The sequence below is a fragment of the Oryctolagus cuniculus genome, chromosome 15, assembly GCF_964237555.1.
Source record: "Oryctolagus cuniculus chromosome 15, mOryCun1.1, whole genome shotgun sequence".
Lineage (NCBI taxonomy): Eukaryota > Metazoa > Chordata > Mammalia > Lagomorpha > Leporidae > Oryctolagus > Oryctolagus cuniculus.
This window is the reverse complement of record NC_091446.1, coordinates 78,773,085-78,792,684: the sequence shown is the minus strand read 5'-3', so window position 1 is coordinate 78,792,684 and position 19,600 is coordinate 78,773,085. Positions and strand designations below refer to the sequence as shown.

The 19,600-nt window shown below is 50.2% G+C and overlaps 1 protein-coding gene across 29 annotated transcripts in view; it reads right to left on the bottom strand.

Annotated features, from left to right (window-relative positions):
• Positions 1 to 649: 649 nt before the first annotated feature.
• LOC100350807 (uncharacterized) overlaps positions 650 to 19,600 on the bottom strand; it is a 110,217-nt gene continuing 91,266 nt past the window's right edge. For 28 of the 29 annotated variants that reach the window (XR_011382511.1, XR_011382514.1, XR_011382512.1 and 25 more), the window contains 3 exons: positions 10,776 to 10,881; positions 8,686 to 8,791; positions 650 to 1,036 (listed from right to left, as the gene is read on the bottom strand). The gene's annotated coding sequence lies outside the window, so the exon portion shown is untranslated. The other variant, XM_070058025.1, reaches the window with a different exon arrangement.

Here is a 19,600-nt window from a genome sequence, read left to right as displayed (position 1 = left end):
CGAAGTCACTATCTAGAGTGGACAAAGACGCTGAGGGGCCCGGCTGCACTGCTCAGCACGTCCACGCGGCCTGTTTGCACAGATGGGGCCGGGCCAGAGGGGAGAGAATGTTCTTTATCAGCTGCCCACATGCTGTGAGGCCGATGGCCAGTGGCTTGTTGATGACCTGTCACGTACACCCAGCCAGTGCCCCTTCACCGCCTGGCCCAGCTGAACAGAAGTTGACAGTGCGTTGTTAAGTCACTGTTTTCAGTGGTCTGCGAGGGGAGCTGGCTGCCCCAGGCCACGCCCTTCAGCCCTCACTCCCCAGGCTGTGCCCCTCAGCCCCCGCTGCTCCTAGGCCACACCCCTTCAGCCCTGGCTGCCCCAGGCCAGGTCCTCAGCCCAGGCTCCCCCAGGCCACAACCCATCAGCCCTGGCTCCCTCAGGCCACACCCTCTCAGCCTTGGCCTCTTCAACCCTGTGCTGCACCAGGTCTTGGACACTTCTCCCGGCTGCCTTGCTCTGACCTGTTCTATCCTCAGGCAACCACTGCAGCCTGTGGGGAGCCACAGCAGAGAGAGAGGCCCCTCACCCATGAAGGGGAAGGGAGGAAAAACACAAACACCCCCAAACAGGGAAAGGATCCATCTCATCACAAAGATGCATAGACTGTGTTCATTGCCCAGCAGAGAGCAGGCTGCAGGCAGAAACCACAGGGGTGCCCCGGCGCTGGGACAGGGGACGCTGCGTGCGGGCACATGGGCATAACCTTTATTCCACTTTTCTTCTCTTCAGTTCACATGCTTTAAAATGCGCAATCAATGCATACACAGCTGAGTGATTGCTCCACACATGCTTTACTGATAAGCAGGGCTGTACATCGGGCTGTCCGGGCCCGCGGGAGGACCTGGGCCCACTAGCTCTTCACAGGATCCACGAGCTGACTGGACATTCCTTGTCCGGGTTCTCCAGCTCCACCACGGAGTAGCTGCAAGTGTCCTTGTGGAAGATCGTCTTGCACTTTGTGGTATCAAAACCTCCGGGGATGGCAGCACTGTCATCGAGAAAAACCAAGCCCTGTTAGACAGGAAAAGACTCCCCCATGCTACCCCCACCCCAGCCCAGCCAGGGCCACACTGCAGTGGATCCTCTCCTCCCACCTTGCAACCGCCATCATCAATGGGATGGCACCCTTTGCTGTCAGCCCCACAGCGTGGCCCCCGGGGCACCTGCACCTGCCCATTCTGCAGTCATACAAACCATCCCTGCCATCCATCGCGCAGTCCGTCTGGCCTGCCCAGCATGGCCAGGAGTTCTGATAGCCCCAGAGGCAGGCCTGGGCTGCTCTGGGGCCAGGCAGGTGGCTCCAGCCTGGCTGTCCCTGGTGTTCCTGTTCAGGAAGTGGTCAGGTTGTCCCAAGCTTGGCAGGAAGGAAGTTAGAAGAGGAGCCATCTCAACCCACAGGAGCAAAGAGAGCCACTCCAGGCTGGGGTCATGGGGCCCAGGAAGGAGTTGAAGACTGGGGACCATCTCCCTCAGAATATTCACCCCCACATTCAGTGGGGCAAATAATTTGGGGGCCCATTGGTCCCTTGAAGCTCATGCGTAAACCCTAAATTTAAACTGTCTCTGCCCAAAAGGTGCATACACACAGCCGCTCCCCACCACCCTCTGTGACAAAAGATGACCCTCACTTTCCTTTCAACTGGCCACCAACAAAGCCAGGGTCTTTCTTCTATCTCAACTGCCTGACTCCTCCCAAGACACCTGAGGATGGCGCTCCCTCTGGGCCAGTGGTGTCAGGGCACTCGCACACCAATCTCCTGCTGGCTCATGCTGCACGCGAGTGGAAGCAAATGCTCGAGACTTGACTTCAGCGCTGGGGTTCAGCACTGAATCTGTTTGAAGACTAACGAATGACTAGCTTGAATGTTTGCAAGAGTTTTGATGAGGTGCGTGAGTGTTAATGCTAGACTATTGAGTGGAAAACCCAGACTACACAATTGCAACCTAGAGTTTGGTATCTGTCATGTAAAAAACAAAAAGTGTAGAAAGGAGTTGGGGGGCTGGCGCTGTGACATAGCAGGTAAAGCCACCACCTGCAGGGCCGGCATCCCATATGGGTGCCGGTTTGAGTCCTGGATGCTCTACTTCTTCTTCTTCTTCTTTTTTTTTTTTTTTCTTGACAGGCAGAGTGGACAGTGAGAGAGAGAGACAGAAAGGTCTTCCTTTTCTGTTGGTTCACCCTGCAATGCCACTGCGGCCGGTGCGCTGTGGCTGGCGCACCATGCTGATCTGAAGCCAGGCGGCCTCGATGCTTGCTTCTGATCCAGCTCTCTGCTGTGGCCTTGGAAAGTAGTAGAAGATGCCAAGTCCTTGGGCCCCTGCACCCACGTGAGAGACCTGGAGGAAGCTCCTGGCTCCGGATCAGCACAGCTCTGGCTGTTGTGGACATCTGGGGAGTGAACCAGTGGATGGTTGGCCTCTCTCTCTCTCTCTTTCTCCTCTCCCTCCTCTCTCTCCATCTCTATAACTCTGCCTTTCAGATAAATAAATATTTAAAACAAAACAAAAAAAGGAGTTAGAAGGAAATCAGGATAAGATACTAATTGTTGTGTGTGATTATAAATATATTTTATTCCTATACTTTCCAATAGTGCTGTAATTACTATGTTTTATACTGAAAACTTGGGAAATTATTACTGAAACTTTTAATGTTAAAAATGGTTGTTTGGGCACCAGTGTTGTGGTGTAGAGGGTTAAACCACTACCTGTGATGCCAGTATCCCATGTGGGCACCAGTTCAAAGTCCTGGCTGCTCCACTTCCAATCCAGCTTCCTTCTAATGCACTTGGGAAAGCAGTGGAAGATGGCCCGAGAGCTGAAAGAAGCTCCTGGCTCCTGGCTTTGGTCTGGCCCAGCCTGGCTGCTGTGGCCATTTGGGGAGTGAACCACTGGATGGAAGATCTCTCTTGCTCTCTCTCTCCCTTTCTCTCTGTAACTGCCTTTCAAATACATAAATAACTTTTTTAAAAGAATGCTTACTGATAAAATTGAATCCAACAATATTTTAAGTTAAAAAATATGGTTGCTTACAGGATGGAATGTGAATGTCGTGACCACTGTGGAAAACAGATGGGCAGTTTCTCAAAGAGTTAAAAAGAAAATACACACTATGAGACCCAGCCACTCCACCCCAGGTATACGCCCCCAAAGAACTGACAGCAGGGACTCAACCATACTGTAGAGTAGCACACACTATAGCCAAGAGGTGCAGATAACCCACAGGTCCGTCAGCACAGAAACAGAAGTAAAATAGGTTATTCCTATAACACAAAATATTTTTCAGGCTCCAAAAGGAAGGGATTACTGAAAGAGGCTGCAACACGGATGAACTCTGCAAACGTGCTGCTGAGTGAAATACACAGAGTGCACAAAGATAAACGTTGTGAAATTCCATTTCCAAGAAAGATCTACACTAGGCACATCCACAGAGACAGTAGATTAGTTGTTCTCAGGGACTGGGGGAGGAGGAGGGGGAGGTAGGACTCCATACATGGGGAGTTTAGGTTTGGAGTCCCTGGAAAGTTCTAGAAATGGCGGTGATGGGTGCCTCTGGCTGTGCATGAACTTCACCGCCCTGAATTGTACACTTTGAAGCAGTGAAACTGGTAAATGTTTGGTCATATAGATTTTTACCACAATACAAAACATTAAAAAGGAAAGTGGTTGTTGTTCAAGAGATATTCTTATTTTTTTAAAAGTCTGTTGGTTTTCATCTACTTGAAAGGCAGAGCAACACAGAGAGAGAGGTTCCATCTGCTGATTCACTGCCCCAGATGCCCCCACAGCCAGATCTGGGCCAGGCCAAAGCCAGGGGCCTGGAACTCCATTTGGGTCTCTCACATGGGAGTCAGGACCCCAAGCACTTGCTCTGTTATCTGCTCTCTCCCAAGTGTACTGGAACTAGAGCAGCCAGGACTGGAAACAACACTCCAGTATGAAATGTGGGTGTCCCAAGTAGCAGTTTAACCTGCTGCATCTCAATGCTGGCCCCTAGGTGAGATTTTTTTTTTACAAGTTTTTAGTAGAAATTAAATTGTGTAATTCTGTTGTCTGTGTGCAGGTACAAGTTGCAGGGCAAAGGGCATATTACTGGATGCATATTTTCATTTAAATCTGACCCAATTCTGTAGCTGAAACAGCTAAAGAGAGAATGAGAAGGGAAAACTGGAACATTAGGGGTGTCTCAGCGCTGGGGGCTGGATGACCTTGGGCCTTTGCCTCCACAGCTCACTCCTTCACTGCGGTCAGAGAGCAGGGGCTGGGAGGTGGGGAGGCCAGGAGATCTCCCACCCCCTGATGGGGGCAGCCTCTGCCTGGGCCTCCAGCCCCAGGCTCCACTGCTACTGCCACTTGGAAATCTACCTGTGTCTCAAGTAAGGTGCAAGGATCCAGGAAATTCTCCCAAAGAAAGTTTAATCAAAATCTGTATTTTGCTCTGGTCAGGAGAGGGAGAGAGAGGAGTTCATGAGAAAAACGAACTTGGTAAGCAATGGAGCAATTCCAGGGAAGGGGTTGATTCTGAGCAGCAGAGAGAAGTGAGCATACTTCCTGTGGACAGGCAACATAGCAGCAGAGAGGGAGAGGGTACCCTCACCCCAACCACGTGCTAGTTGCCATTCCAGGCTCAGGGCGCTCAGAACTGACACAGAGAAGGCCTGACGTGTTTGCTGAGCAAATGGATTTTTATCTTTTGAGAGGCAGAGATATGGGGGGAGGGAGCGATTCCACCTGCTGGTTCACTTCCCAAATGCATGCAACAAGCCAGAGCTGAGTAAGCTCACTGAGACTCCTGCATCGAGGCTCCTCCCACCTCACTGCCTGGGGCAGCCCTGGTTGCTTTCTACTTGGGGTCCATGGGAACCTTAGAAGAGGGTCCCATGGATGGGACGTGATGATACAGCACTGATGGGATGGGGATGCCACCACAGAGGTGCCCTCGGTGGGAGTAAGGCACAGTTCACCAGCCCTTAACCCAGCCAGGCACACCAGGGTCCTGCTGACCCTCGACACAAGGGCGAATTCAAGGTTCTGGGCCACAACATCAAGATTCAAATGGAACACACAGTGCCCCAGCCAGTAGATGCCTGGGAGCCTGCTCTGGGCGGGCAGCCAGCTGGAGGCCCGGTTCCATATGCCTTTTGTTCCAGTACGTACTTAGCATTGGCACCTGCTTCACAAATGTGAGTGGCACTTGCCAGCCACGCGAACTTCAATGAGATTCAAGTGTTCTGGTTTGGGTCAGAAGATCACTCCCCTACTCCCTGGAGTTGTCATCAGATTCTTGGAAGCCCTGGTTAAAATGCAGGTTCCTGGGCTGGTGCTGCAGCATAGTAGCCTAAACCTCTGCCTGTGGCGCCAGCATCCCATATGGACGTCAGTTCAAGTCCCTGCTGCTCCACTTCTGATCCAGCTCCCTGCTAATATGCCTGGGAAAGCAAAAGAAGGTGGCACTTGGACCCCTGCACCCATGTGGGAGACCTGGAAGAAGCTCCTGGCTCCTGGTTTCAGATCTGCCCAATCCTGGCCATTGTGGCCATCTGGGGAGTGAACCAGCGGATGGAAAACCTTTCATTCTGTCTCTCCTTCTCTCTGTCTGTAACTCCACCTCTCAAATAAATAAATAAAAATATTTTTTAGAAAATTCAGGTTCCATGGCTCTGGGGTAGGGCCCAGGAATCTGCATTTCACCTGGCCTCCCAGAGGACTCTGTGACCAGCAAGCGTGGGAAAGCTGCTTTACACACGTGCTCCCGTCAAGGCCACTTACGTGCTTGTGAAACACCATAGGCCAGAGCTGATGTGGATGGCAGATGGATTAGGGCAGGGGGCTAGGAGTAGGGTGGCTGGTGTGGACAGACCTGTGGGTATTTTGTGTTGTCTCCTCCCCAGTCTAGACTTTGGTGTCCACAGCACCCCAGCAGAACACATTTGCATGACCTTTGAGCTGACGTGGGTAGAACTCCCAGCAGCACAACATAGGGTTGACAGCACAAGGTACACACACTGCGCCCTCATTCCTTACACCTCACATCCAGCACCGCCTGCTCCTCCTAGTGGCCAAGGCCAAGGCTGCACCGATGGCTGGGCCAGCTTCTCCAATAACATCGACCACTGCATAGGCTTTCCTGTCTCCAAGAACCCCTCTGGATACAGAGATTTAAGGCTAATGATACTGTGGCCAGCGCTGTGCTGCAGCAGGGAGAAGTGACACCTGCATATGGGCATCTGGTTCAAGTTCCGGCTGTTCCTCTTCCCATCCAGCTCTCTGCTAATGGCCTAGGAAAGCAGCAGAAGATGACCTGAGTGCTTGGGAGACCCAGATGAAGTTCCAGACACCTGGTTTTGGCCTGGCCCAGCCCTTGATATTGTAATCATTTGGGGAGTGAACCAAGGGATGATTCTCTCTCTTTCTCTCTCTCTTCCCTCCTTTCTGTAACTCTGCCTCTCAAATAAATAAATATGATAATATAAATTATGTATTATGTATTTTATATTTTAATAAATATTTTTAAAAATATTTATTTATTTGAGAGGCAGAGTTACAGGGAGAGACAGAGAGATCTTCCATCCATTGGTTCACTCCCCAAATGGCCGCAAGGGCTGGAGCTGGGCCAATCCAAAGCTAGGAACCAGGAGCTTCATTCAGGTCTCTCATGTGCGTGCAGGGGTCCAAGCACGTGGGTCATCCTCCACTACTTTCCCTGGCCATTAGCAGGAAGCTGGAACAGAAGTGTAATAGCTGGGACTTGAACTGGCGCTCATATGGAATGCCAGCATGGCAGGTGGAGACTTAACCTCCTACACCACAGTGTCAGCCCCAATAAATAAATCTTTTAAACAAAGAATAAGGAAACTGGGGTGGGCATTTGGGGGCTTAGAGGCTAAGCTGCTGGCTGAGTGGCCGCATCGCACATTTGAGTAGTGGGTTGAAGGCAGCTCTGCTCTCAATTCCAGCTTCCCGAGAATGGACACCCTGGGAGACAGCAGCGGTGGCTCAAGTGGCTGAGCCTTGCCACCAACAAGGATTGGTTCCCACTCCCAGCATCTGTTGGCCTAATCCCAGACGTAGCAGACATCTGGGAAGTGAGCCAGCAGGCGGCAGCTCGCTCTACCTGTCTCTCAAATAAATAAAACAGATACTTTTTAAAGAGAAGGCGTTGACCAAGTTCCAAAAGCAACATAAAGGAAATAAAACTGAAGCAGCCAAGTGTACACCAGCAGACGAATGGCTAAGCAAAATGTGCAGAATGAAGTGTTAGTCCACCTTCAAATAGGAAGGAAATTCTGATACCGGCCACAACATGGGTGAATTCGGAGGACACCACACTCTGTGAAGAAGCCAGTCTCAAGAGGACAAACACATGCATGATTCCACTTACATGTGGAGCCTGGAACAGTCAAATTCATAGAGACAGATGGTGTTTGCCAAGCCCCAAGGGCAGTGTTTTTTTTTAAATTTAAGATTTATTTTATTTATTTGAAAGACAGAGTTACAGAGAGGTAGAGAGAGAGAGAAAGATCTTCCATCCACTGGTTCACTCCCCAGATGGCCGGCCACAACCACCGGAGTTGCGCCAATCTGAAGCCAGGAGCCAGGATCCTCCTCCAGGTCTCCCACACGGGTGCAGGGCCCCTAGGACTTGGGCCATCTTCTACTGCTCTCCCAGGCCATAGCAGAGAGCTGGATTGCAAGAGGAGCAGCCCGAACTAGAACTTGCGCCTATATGGGATGCCAGCGCTTCAGGTCAGGGTGTTAACCCGCTGCAGCACAGCACCAGCCCCTGCGAGGGCAGTGTTGACTGGGTGCAGAATCCCAGTTCTTCAGGATGAAGGGCATGGCGGGGGGGTGGCAGCCACAATGAATTTATTTAACGCCACTGAAGTGTATACTTACAAATGGCTGAAACGGTACGTTTAATGTGCTACGTATTCCACCACAAGCCAAAGAAGGAAGAGAGGAGTGGGCATTCAGCCTAGTGGTTAAGATACCCCTGGGATTGCCTGCATTCCATGTTGGAGTCCCTGGGTTGGGGTCCCAGTTCAAGATTTCAGCTTCTTGCTAATACACACTCCGGGAAACAGCAAGTGAGAGCTCAAGTCCTTGGGTCCCCGCCACCCACATGGGAGTCTGGCAGACCTGGATTCAGTTCCTGGCTCCCTGACCCAGTCTTGGAAGGAAGGCATTTAGGGAGTGAACTGACACATGGGAGATCTCTCTCTCTGTCTCTCTCTCTCTGTTTCTCTCTCTCTGTGTGTGTGTGTGTGTGTGTGTGTAATTACATAAAGAATAAAAGAAATAGGACTGAAAATGACTTCCATCCCTCAACCCCCACCACCACATCAAGAGTGAATGTGAACTGTGGCCACTGGGTGACAAGGATGAGTCCATGTGAGGTCAGTCAGTAACCAATGCACCGCTGGTGGAAGACACTGCTAACAGGGAGACAGTGCATGTATGGGGGCAGAGGTGTATGAGAAATCGCTCTAGCTCTGCTCAATTTTGCTGGGAATCTAAGAGGCTCTTTAAAAATGCCTATAAAAAAGCCTATTTAAAACAAACAAGGATGCCCCAAAATAACACGGTTTTCAAAGAAGGAGCAGTGCTGTTCCTCTCTCCGTCACTACCCGCGTGACTCACGTGTTGCAGCAATGAATTCCAGTCTCATCACAATTACATGTGTAACAGTTCTCAGTCTTCCACTCCACGTTCAGCTTGTGTGTGACTCCATCAAGGTCCCTGCATTCTAAGACAACACAAGCGACGTCATCAGGAGCATTGGCGGGAGCAGGGCACATGAGGACAGGAAGGCCAGCCCCCTGCCGTGTGACCATGGTGTCCGGGAAAGGTGCTGCCATGCAGAACCTGCCGTTGGTGACGTTTTGTCACAAAGCTTGAATCCCTGCAGGTTTTATTTCCGGACAGACATTTGGAGATATAAAGCCCTCCTCTTTAATCAGACAGCTAGGACAAGCATGGGGCTCTGTGGGACCAAGTTCTCTCCTGCTGGCTTCTCTCTGCAGAAATACCTCAGCACAGCACCTCCCTATGTTTTTCATCGGCGGTCCCTAACCCTGGGTGAACATGTGACACATACTGGGCACTTCAAAGCCACCTACAGGGACCTGTGAGAGGCCGGCATCCCACATGGGTGCCACTTTGAGTCCCAGCTGCTCTACTTCCTACCCAGTGCCCTCCTAATGTGCTTGGGGAAGCAGTGGAAGATGGCTCAGTTAGTTGGGCCCCTGGCACTCAACATGGGGAAACTCAGAGAAGTAAACCAGTGGGTGGAACATCTCTCTCTCCCCACTCTCATACTTTCTCTCTGTCCCTTCCTCTCTTTCTGTAACTCTGCCTTTAAAATACATAAGATAATTTTTTTAAAATTGAACACTTGGAGGTGGGCATTTGGGCTATCTCAGGAGTGGACCAGTCAGGGTTTGGAAGCTCATTGTCTCCGTCTCTTTCTCTCCCTGTTCCATTTCCTATCAAATAAACAAAATAGATAATGGAAAATTTGAAATAAAAAAATTTACATCTGGGACCCACCCCAGAGCAAGGAAATCAGAGTCTCTGGGTGTGAAGCTCAGGCCACCACATGTTTAAGAAACTCCCCGGGGCTGGCGCTGTGGTGCAGCGGGTTAATGCCCTGGCCTGAAGCGCCGGTATCCCATATGGGCACAGTCTGAGTCCCAGCTGCTCCCCTTCCAATCCAGCTCTCTGCTGTGGCCAGGGAAAGCAGTGGAAGATGACCCAAGTCCCTGGGCCCCTGCACCCACGTGGGAGACCTGGAAGAAGCTCCTGGCTCCTGACTTTGGATCAGCCCAACTCCAGCCAGTTTAGCCATTGGGGAAGTGAACCAGCAGATGGAAGATTCTCTCTCTCTCTCTCTCTCTCTCTCTCTCTCTCTCTCTGCCTTTCCTCTCTGTGTAACTCTTTCAAATAAAATAAATAAATCTTAAAAAAAAAACCAAACTCCCCAAGAATTCAAATGTTTAACCAAGTGTACAATCCTCTGCTTTGCATCCATGTGGTCCCAGTGTCCTGGAAGGACCAGTTGCAACATCACCTGGGGTGGCATGAGACATGCAGACTCCCACATCTGCCTGCAGAGCCACTGACCCAGGGCTGTGCCCCACTTCATAGTCAAATAAGGAGCTTTTATTCTATTTTATTTTTGAGCAACATATGGTGCTCCCATCTGCTGATTCACTCCCTAAATGCCCACAGCAACCTTGGTGTGGCCCAGGGCCAAAGCTGGGAGCCCAGAACTCCATCCAGGTCTCCCACATGAGCTGCAAGGACCCAATGAATTGAGCCGTCATCTGCTGCCTCCCAGGACGCACAACAGCAGGAAGCTAGAATTGGTAGCAGAGCTGGGACTTGAACCCAGGCACTTTAGTATGGGATACAGGGTCCCAAGCCACAGTGTAACTATTAAGCCAAATGCTCACCCCATCAAGGAGCTTTTAATGTGCAGCTCACACCCCAGTGATTCTCATTTGCCTACCTGGTTTTAGATTGGATGGGACTTGAGTGCTGGTAAGTTTCAAAAGAAGAAAAAAGTCAACTCTCACCTAGCTAGGGTTAAGTTGGAATCCTTTTGACACCATCTCTATATTTGCCCTGACCTTCTTTCTTATGCAGATTCAAAGGTGTTCAGCACCAGTGCACAGGTCACATCTCCCAGGCTGCAGTGACATAATCAACGCTGGAGAATGGGGACTCACCATCAGGGGGATCCTCCGGGTTCTTGTCGTAGAGTTCGACATAGCACTGCGTGTTGCACAACACCAAGAGGCTGGCGAAGACCACAAGGCTGCCCAGCAGAGTGTTCTGTAACATGAAGAGGAGTGAAGACGGAGCATGAATGAACCCAGAGGGTTGGGTCCTGGCAGGTGTGCAAAGATGGAGCTGCCACCCTCATGGAGCAAGACCTGTGCAAGTGCAGAGCATGAGCCAAAGAAAGACTGAGTTGTGAGTTCAAGGTCCTGGAGCTATGATGCCCATGTGCTACTTATCACAGAGCGGTCGGGGAAGCCTTTCTGGGTAGGGTCGTTTTTAGCAAGAATCTGCAAGAGAGAAGGGGTGGAAGAGTTTCAGGAAGAGATAAAGGGGAAGAGACTCTGGCTGGGGCTTTCTTGGGCTAGCTGGGTCAGCTGGGGGTCCCAGAGGAAAGACAGGTGCAAGCAAAGCTGTGAGCATGAGGATCAGATGATTTTTTTCATTTTCTAGATGACAAAGGCATCGCTGCCGACCATATGAACAGACCAACCGATCTAGGCTGAAATCAAGGACAAGGAGAAGGATCAGGTTACGCTTGTCATCTTTCCTAGATAAACTGCACAAACTAACTTTAAAATGATAATCCCCAGGAATCTTCTAAAAACAAAGATGGGGTGAGAGTACTTAAGAATATTTATTTGAAAGGCAGAGTGACAGAGAGAGAGAGAGAGAGAGAGAGGGAGAGACCTTCCATCTGCTGGTTCACTCCTCACACGGCCCCAACAGCAGGGGCTGGGCCAGGCTGAAGCCAGGAGCCAGGAACTCCACCTGGGTCTCCCATATAGGTGGCAGGAGCCCAAGTACCTGAGACACCTTCCACTGCCTTCCCAGGAGCGTTAGCAGGAAGCTGGGTCAGAAGCAGAGCAGCCTGGACCCGAGCCAGCACTGGACACGGGACACTGGCCTGGTAATCCACAGTTGAATCCTCTTGTGCCACAACTCCCACCTTGTACTTTCTCTTTTTGCACTGAAGTTATGTGTTTTAAAGGCTTTATATGTAATGTTCACAAATAAAAAACTTGAAGTGCTTTTCTGTAATTGAAAAATGCAAAGAATTAAAAAATAAGGTTTTCAATATTTGAAAAAAGTACAGATTGACAAAAATGTGTGTAGTCTGTCATGAGAACTACACCAACAAATACAAACAGGATACATGACAGAATTATCCTGCAATAACTTAGGTTACAAAGTACATTAACTAAAATGCACAAACTTCTGTGTGTTCTAAACTACAGGGTTTTTTCTTCTTCTTTTTTTTTTTTTTTTTTTTTTTTTTTTTGTTGTTGTTGTTGTTGTTGTTTCTGCAGAATCCTTAAAACCTGTGACACTTAAAAGTTGTTAGCCTGTGGCTGGCTCTGTGGCATAGCAGGTAAAGCCACCGCCTGCAGTGCTGGCATCCCATATGGGGGCCAATTTGAGTGCCAGCTGCCCCACTTCCAATCCAGCTCTCTGCTACGGCCTGAGAAAGCAGTAGAAGATGGCCCAAGTCCTTGAGCCCAACTTGGGCCCCTGCACCCACGTGGGAGACCTGGAAGAAGCTCCTGGCTTCAGATTGGCCTAGCTCCAGCTGTTGCAGCCATCTGGGAAGTGAACAAGCAGATGGAAGACCTCTCTCTCTCTCTCTCTCTCTCTCTCTCTCTCTCTCTCTCTCTCTCCCCATCTGCCTCTCTGTAACTCTGCCTTTCAAATAAATAAATAAATCTTAAAAAATAATAAAAATAAAAAATAAAATAAATTAAAAAGAATAGAAGTGCAAATATACATAACCAAATAGAGAACTCAGAAAGTACTCATAAATCTGTATGAAAGTTTGTTATAAAATAAGCATGGTCTTTGAGGAGAGTAATGATTCATTAAATGGTTTTAGAACAAGTGAGGCACTGTGTGGGGAAGAAACAAGTTTCTTACTTTAGTTGCCACAATGTAAGAAGCTTGAAAAGGATTCAAGGCTCAAATGTTTACAAGATAATAAAATAACCACAGAAAATATTGGCAAATATTTATCATATGCAGTATGAAAAAAATAGATTTGAGTATGTAAAAAATTGCAAAAATATAAATAAAATTAAAAAGATATCAGATTTGGAAAATAGTATCATTACAGGAAGACTGTCATCTCATAGAAAAAGAAAAACATTTTAGTATAAAAATGGCATTTTGGGGCCAGTGCTGTGGCGTAGTGGGCTAAGCTCCGCCTGCAGTGCCAGCATCGCATATGGGCACCAGTCTGAGTCCCAGCTGCTCCTCTTATGATCCAGCTCTCTGCTGTGGCCTGGGAAAGAGTGGAGGATGGCCCAAATCTTTGGGCCCCTGCACCCACGTGAGAGACCTGGAAGAAGTTCCTGGCTCCTGGCTTCAGATCTGCCCAGTTCCAGCAGTTGCAGCCATTTGTGGGGTGAACCGGTGGATGGAATACCTCTCTCTCTGTCTCTCTCTCTCACTGGATGGAATACCTCTCTCTCTGTCTCTCTCTCTCACTGTAACTCCACATCTCAAATAAATACATACATCTTTTTTTTTTTTAAAAAAAAAGGCGTTTCACACCCATGCATAGACACAATGAAACATGATGAGCAAGCACGAGAAAAAGTTCAACTTACTGAAAACAAAACAAATGTAAAATGTGTATAAAATAGAACCATAATGGTATGGTGAGAATAACCATTTAATTTATAACACCCGGAGGGAAACAGACGCATGGGTGAGATGTGAGAGGCACAAGGGCCAGTCCGCTGGAACAGTGGTTAGGGCACGCAATTTGAGAGCGTGCATCAAACTCCTTAACACGGTTTACAATGCCAATCTTCACTTCTTCACTTCCCAGACTTGATCTTCAGAAAAGACTCCTCCCCATAGCAGTGGGAAATGGAAAAACACCACTCGCCCAAGAACAGAGCTGGTTCAGAACCAGGGATGATTCAGAAAAGCACCTGGCAAGTGGGCGGGGCTGGTGGTGGCAGGACCTGGGGCACTCAGGGAGATGAAGACTTTGCAGGATGTGACTCCTGGGGGTGCTGGAGATGCACGAGACTGAATGACAGTGACCCACGCGAGATCACCTTACTAAGAGGGTGCATTACCCAGGTGACAGTGTCTCAGAAACAGCCCGCTCCCCGGCCCCACCCAAAAGTTAGTTTGTCTTGCGTGCATGCTATGCTTTGAATGCCGTCACCCAAACTCCTGTAACAATTCAACCCAGATGGGAAGGCACTAACAGGTAGGACCCCCCCCCCCCCCGAGGTGATTAGGTCATGTGGGCGGAGCATTCATGAGTTCACGGACTAAGGGATCTGGGGGCTGGCACTGTGGTGCAGTAAGTTAAGGTGTTATTTGGGACATCCTCTATCAGAGTGCTGGTTTGAATCCCAGCTGCTCCACTTTTGATCCACCTCCCTGCTAATGTGCCTGGGTTCCTGCCACCCACATAGGTAGACCTAGATGAAGCTCCAGGCTCCTGGCTTTGCCTGGCCCAGCCTTGCCTGCTGCAGATATTTGGAGAGTGAGCCAATGGATGGAAGAGCTCTTTCTGTCTCTCCACTTCTCTCTGTCACTCTGCCTTTCAAATTAATAAGATAGGAGCTGGTGTTGTGGGGCAGGGGGTTAAGCCTCCACCTGCAATATTGGCATCACATAGGGTCATGGTTTGAGTCCTGGCTGCTCCACTTCCAATCCATCTCCCTGCTAATGTGCTTGGGAAAGCAGCAGAGGGTGGCCCTTCAAGTAGTTGGGCACCTGCCACTCAATGGGAGAGCCGGATGAAGTTCCAGACTTCTGGCTTCAGCCTGGCCCAGTCCCTTTGGGGAGTGAAACAGCAGATGAAAGATTCTCTCTCTCTCTTCTTCTCCCTCTCTCTGTAGACCTTGACCTTTAAAATAAGTAAATAAATGTTAAAAAACAAAAACCCTGTTCTCACTGCAGACCAATTACATCCGAGTGTCTGGGAGCTCCTGTCAGTATTTTTCAAGGTTTCCCAGGCGATCCTGCTGCAGAGAGCAACCCCTGGCTTTGCACTCAGCTCCCCTATAGGCTTGTAGTCTCTTCCAGTCCCCAGGCTCAGTTTATCTATAAAATGGTGCAATGATTGGTCCGGCATTGCATTCCATCTCACCAGCCACTCAAATAGGCCCCAAGAATCAGAGACACCAGAGACCTCACTGAACCCCAGAGTTTCTAGAGCAACTCAGATCTTAGGGAACTCGTTAGGATTTCCCAGAGTCCCCACACCCTTTTTCTACTCTACACGTTGAATTGCCAAGTCACATGGCAATAGATTCCTAACTAGGTCCACTCACCATTAAATGCACCCCGTGAGCTCCAGTACAAGTAGAAGTGAAATAAGGAAGACACTTCCCCCCTCCTTTCTGGTCTCTATGTACCCACTCAGTTACCTACCATTGTGGTGAGCAGGGTTCCTTACAGACAGGTGCATCCAGGACAAGTCAGGCCACACTTTTATATAGGAAGGGACAATTACACACACACACACACACACACACACACACACACCCGCCACCCCGCCACCAGCACCACGCAACATCATTCAAGAAAGTAACACGCCAAGAACACCTCAAGTGTTTGCAGAGGGCTGCGATCAGCTGAGTTACGATGATTCATAAAGCAAGCCTCCACCCCAAATAAGTGTTTACCTTTGTCCCCACCCCAACTGCATTTCCCCTTGACCTGAAAGGGTGGGGGAGGAGAGCACTGCCCTTCACAGAGCCGTCACTCTGAGCTGGGCATGTGACACCTTCTTACTTGATTTTATGAACAAAGAAATGGAAGTCCAGAAATGCCAGCCCCGAGAGCCAGGTCATGAAGCTGGGTTTTGTGAAGGAGTAAGAACAGCCCAAGGAATCAACGCCGTCCCCCACCCTGGCCCACCAGGCCTGCAGCTATGGTCCAGTTGGCACTGCCTTTAGAGTGTGGCAGGAGAGAGCAGCAGTGTTCCAGGGCCGGGAGCACAGCTTCCCCTTGACAAGCCATGTGGCTCTGTCCACTTGGCCTTGACCTTTCTAAAGTTCAAGTTTCTAAAGTTTTTTTTTTTTTTTTAATTTTTGTACAGGCAGAGTGGACAGTAAGAGAGAGAGACAAAGGTCTTCCTTTTCTGTTGGTTCACCCCTCAATGGCCCCTGCAGCCGGTGTGCTGCGGCCAGCGCACCATGCTGATCCGGAGCCAGGAGTCAGGTGCTTCTCCTGGTCTCCATGCGGGTGCACGGCCCAAGCACTTGGGCCATCCTCCACTGCACTCCCTGGCCACAGCAGAGAGCTTGACTGAAAGAGGAGCAACCGGGACAGATTCCGGCGCCCCGACCGGGACTAGAACCTGAGGTGCTGGTGCCACAGGTGGAGGATTAGCCTATTGAGCCGTGGCACCAGCCTAGTCCATTTGAACTTTCTAAAGCTCTTGCTGAGTCTTCTTTTAAAAAAAATTATTATTTTTAATTTATTTTAAAAGCAGAGTTACAGAGAGGAGAAAGAGATTTTCCATGTGCTGGTTCACTCCCCTAAATGACCACACAATCAGGACTGAGCCAGGTCAAAGCCAGGGGCCTAGAACTCCATCTGTCCCTCCCATGTGGGTGGAAGGGGCCCAGCCCTTTCCAGGTGCATTAGCAGGGAGCTGGATCAGGAGTGGAGAAGCTGGGATTTGAACCAGTGCCCCTATGTGATGCTGGCATCACAGGCAGCAGCTTTGATGCTGAGCCACAATGCTGGCCCAGAGTCTTCAGTCTTGGCTCCCTGCTGTGTCATCCCAGCCTTCTTTCGCGCTGCTCAAGAATGATCTCCTTTGAAGAATCCCTGCTCACCCTCACGATGGCCTTTCAGGAGTGGCGACGGGCAGAACCACCTGGTGTATTAGCTATGTATTGCTCAGGCTGCCGGGACAGAATAGAATGGACTAGGCGGCTTGCACCACAGTCATTTATTTGCTCATGGTTTTGGGGACTGGGAATCAATCCAGAGTCAGGCAGTGAGGCAGATGCGGGTCTGTTCTTGGTCTGCAGAGGCTCGCCCTCTTGCTGTCTCTTCCCATGGTACCCATTCCCTCTTCCTATAGCAACCCTGGTCCTATCCAATTAGGGCCCACCCTGACTATCTCATCGCTCCTTAATCACCTGCTTAGAGGCAGCCATATGTCCAATGCAATCATATTCTGAGGTCCTGAGGGCTACTTTTCAATCCATGGATTTTGGGTGGACACAGTGGAGGCCATGATACCATGTGATCCCCCACCCCCACCCCTGGAGCTCCCTAGTGTCTGAGATCCAATCACTGGTTCCCCTCTGTCCACAGATGAGAGCTCAGACTCAGCCAGTGGCTCCACAGAGGTCTGTAGAGCTGGCCAGGCGATCTGCCCCAGTGCCAGCCTCAACTCCCCCCAAATCCAGGCTCAGCACCCAATGCAGGGTAGGTTCACTTCCTGCTCTCATGCAGAGCTGCAGAGTTGGCTGCCTCTGAGAAAGAGAGAGAGAGAGAGAGAGAGAGAGAAGGGAGAGGTGGGGAGGGGAGGAAAGGGGAGGGGAGCTGGTTGCCTCTGTAAAGATGGAAGTTGAGATAGGATCAAAGCTAAATGTGAGTGGAGCACTGGCTCCTCAAACAGGGGGTTTCTGGCACTCAGTTCGTTTGTGGGAGTCCAATGACGGACATGGTAGCAGGGTTGTACTGCCAGAGCCATGTGGCAGTGGGGTTTCAGTGATCTACCCGGCCTTCTGGCAACCAAACCAGGGTCTCCGGCCTTTCTCAGAGTCTGTGAGCTCCCTGGCATTCTTTAATAAAATTCCAGCAGGTTCTGTTGTGTGCAACCCTGTGACCATCAAGTTCTCCCTGCTGGTGTCCCTCCGGTAATTGGCACCTTGCCCAGTGAAGCACAGCTGTGTGGGATAGGCCGCCTTCTGGGTTAGTGCAGAGGTTCTCAAGCAGGAGAGAGGTCTCCAAGGCCCCATAGCCTTGCTACAAGGAGCCCATCTGCCTCTCAGCAGGCACTAGCAGGAAGGCAGTGGCCAGCTGCCCCAGAGCAGCCCAGGCAGGCACTTGTGAGGGGAGACGGATGTTGGAGCAGGGGTGTGCAGGTGCCCATGCAGGGTGGGGGGCAGGAAGATGGAATGAGGGCCACCGCCCAGTGTATGGCGGCTAGCTCTGCCTGACTGATGTGCAGCTTTTATCCCATCTCCACTGTCATCTTTACAAATAGACCAGGCCTTATTTTTTCCCATGAGTATATTCATGTATCATACATGTTTGCATGTATTGGCTGATGTTTAAGAAACTTAGCACCCACCCCAACCAATCCACCTTCATTGTAGAAAAAAAAAAGGAACATGCAAAGAGGCAAAGAAAAAATATCATGGTCGGACTGTTCCAAGAGAGCTACTGTTAGCATTGTGGAGAATTTCCCTCGAGAGTGTTCTGGGTGTGTTTGCATTCAGGAGAAGTGGAAGTCGAGAGCTGTCTCTCCAAACGCGGGGTCTCACATGCACTGTTGTACAGTCTGCTCTTCCCATTCAGAAAAGCTCCTGGGGGTGGGCATTTGGCTTCATAGTTAAGATGCAGGTTAAGAAGCCCACATCCCACGTTGGAGTGCCTGGGTCCGATTCCCAGCTCCAGTTCCTGATTCCAGCCTCCTGCCGGCAGCAACCCTGGGAGGCAGCAGGGATGGCTCAAGTCACTGGGTTCCTGCCACCTACGGGGGAGATCTGGATTGAGTTCCTGGCTCCTGACATCTGCCCTCGACCAGCCCATCACCTGTCATTCTGATAGGTGGACACTATTTTGTTCTAGTAACTTTTCTTTGGTGGTTGGCAAGGTTCAGACAGTTTTGAGCACTTATTAACCAACTTTCGCAAGTTGCCTGTTTGTTGGTATTCATTACCCATTCTTCTGTTAGGAGGAAGCTGGAGTCAGGAGTTGGAGTGGCCGGATACTCAGACAGGCCTGCTCTTCCACCAGATCCTGGATGTACCCTCTTTTACATGCCTGTGCTCTTTGCAAGACAGCCCCTAGCACAATGCCCACGGTTCTGCACTTGCTCTCTCCACTGTGCTCCATCCTAGCTGCTCTAGGCCATTTTGCTGTCCCCAGAGAGCCGAGTTGCCCCGGAGTCATTTCCTCTGTGTGAACAGACCTTTCCCCAAGCCTCGGCCGGCATCACTCCCATGCTCCCCCAAGCTGCTACTGCAATGCCATCTTCTCAATACATCCTGCCTTGAACGACCTGAACAACCTCTCACCATGCACCTGCTCTCACAGTCCTTGCTTCCTGTCCTCTTTGCTTTTCTCTCTCTCTCTCTTTCTCTCTCTCTCTCTCTCTCGACACTAATCCTGGACTCACTGGAGGCACAGCTCCCCATTCATTGTCTGCCTTCCCTTGACTACAATATCAGCTCTTTTAGGACAAGAACCTGTCTGTTTTCTTCTGGACTTTATTCCAGAAAGCTCTGGACCCATGGATGAGTCGCGACATATACAGTTACCACAATGTCCCAGGCAGCGATGGACCACACAAAGACAGCAGTCCCACAAGGCTATAATGGAGTACTGCCGGCATCTCACATGGGCACTGGTTCAAGTCCCGGCTGCTCTTCTTCCAATCTGGCTCTCTGCTGTGGCCTGGGAAAGCAGTAGAAGATGGCCCGAGTGTTGGGCCCCTGCACCCACGTGGGAGACCTGGAGGAGGCTCCTGGCTCCTGGCTTTGTATTGGCCCAGCTCCAGCCACTCCAGCCATTTAGAGTGATCCAGCGGATGGAAGAGTCTGTAACTCTGCCTCTCAAG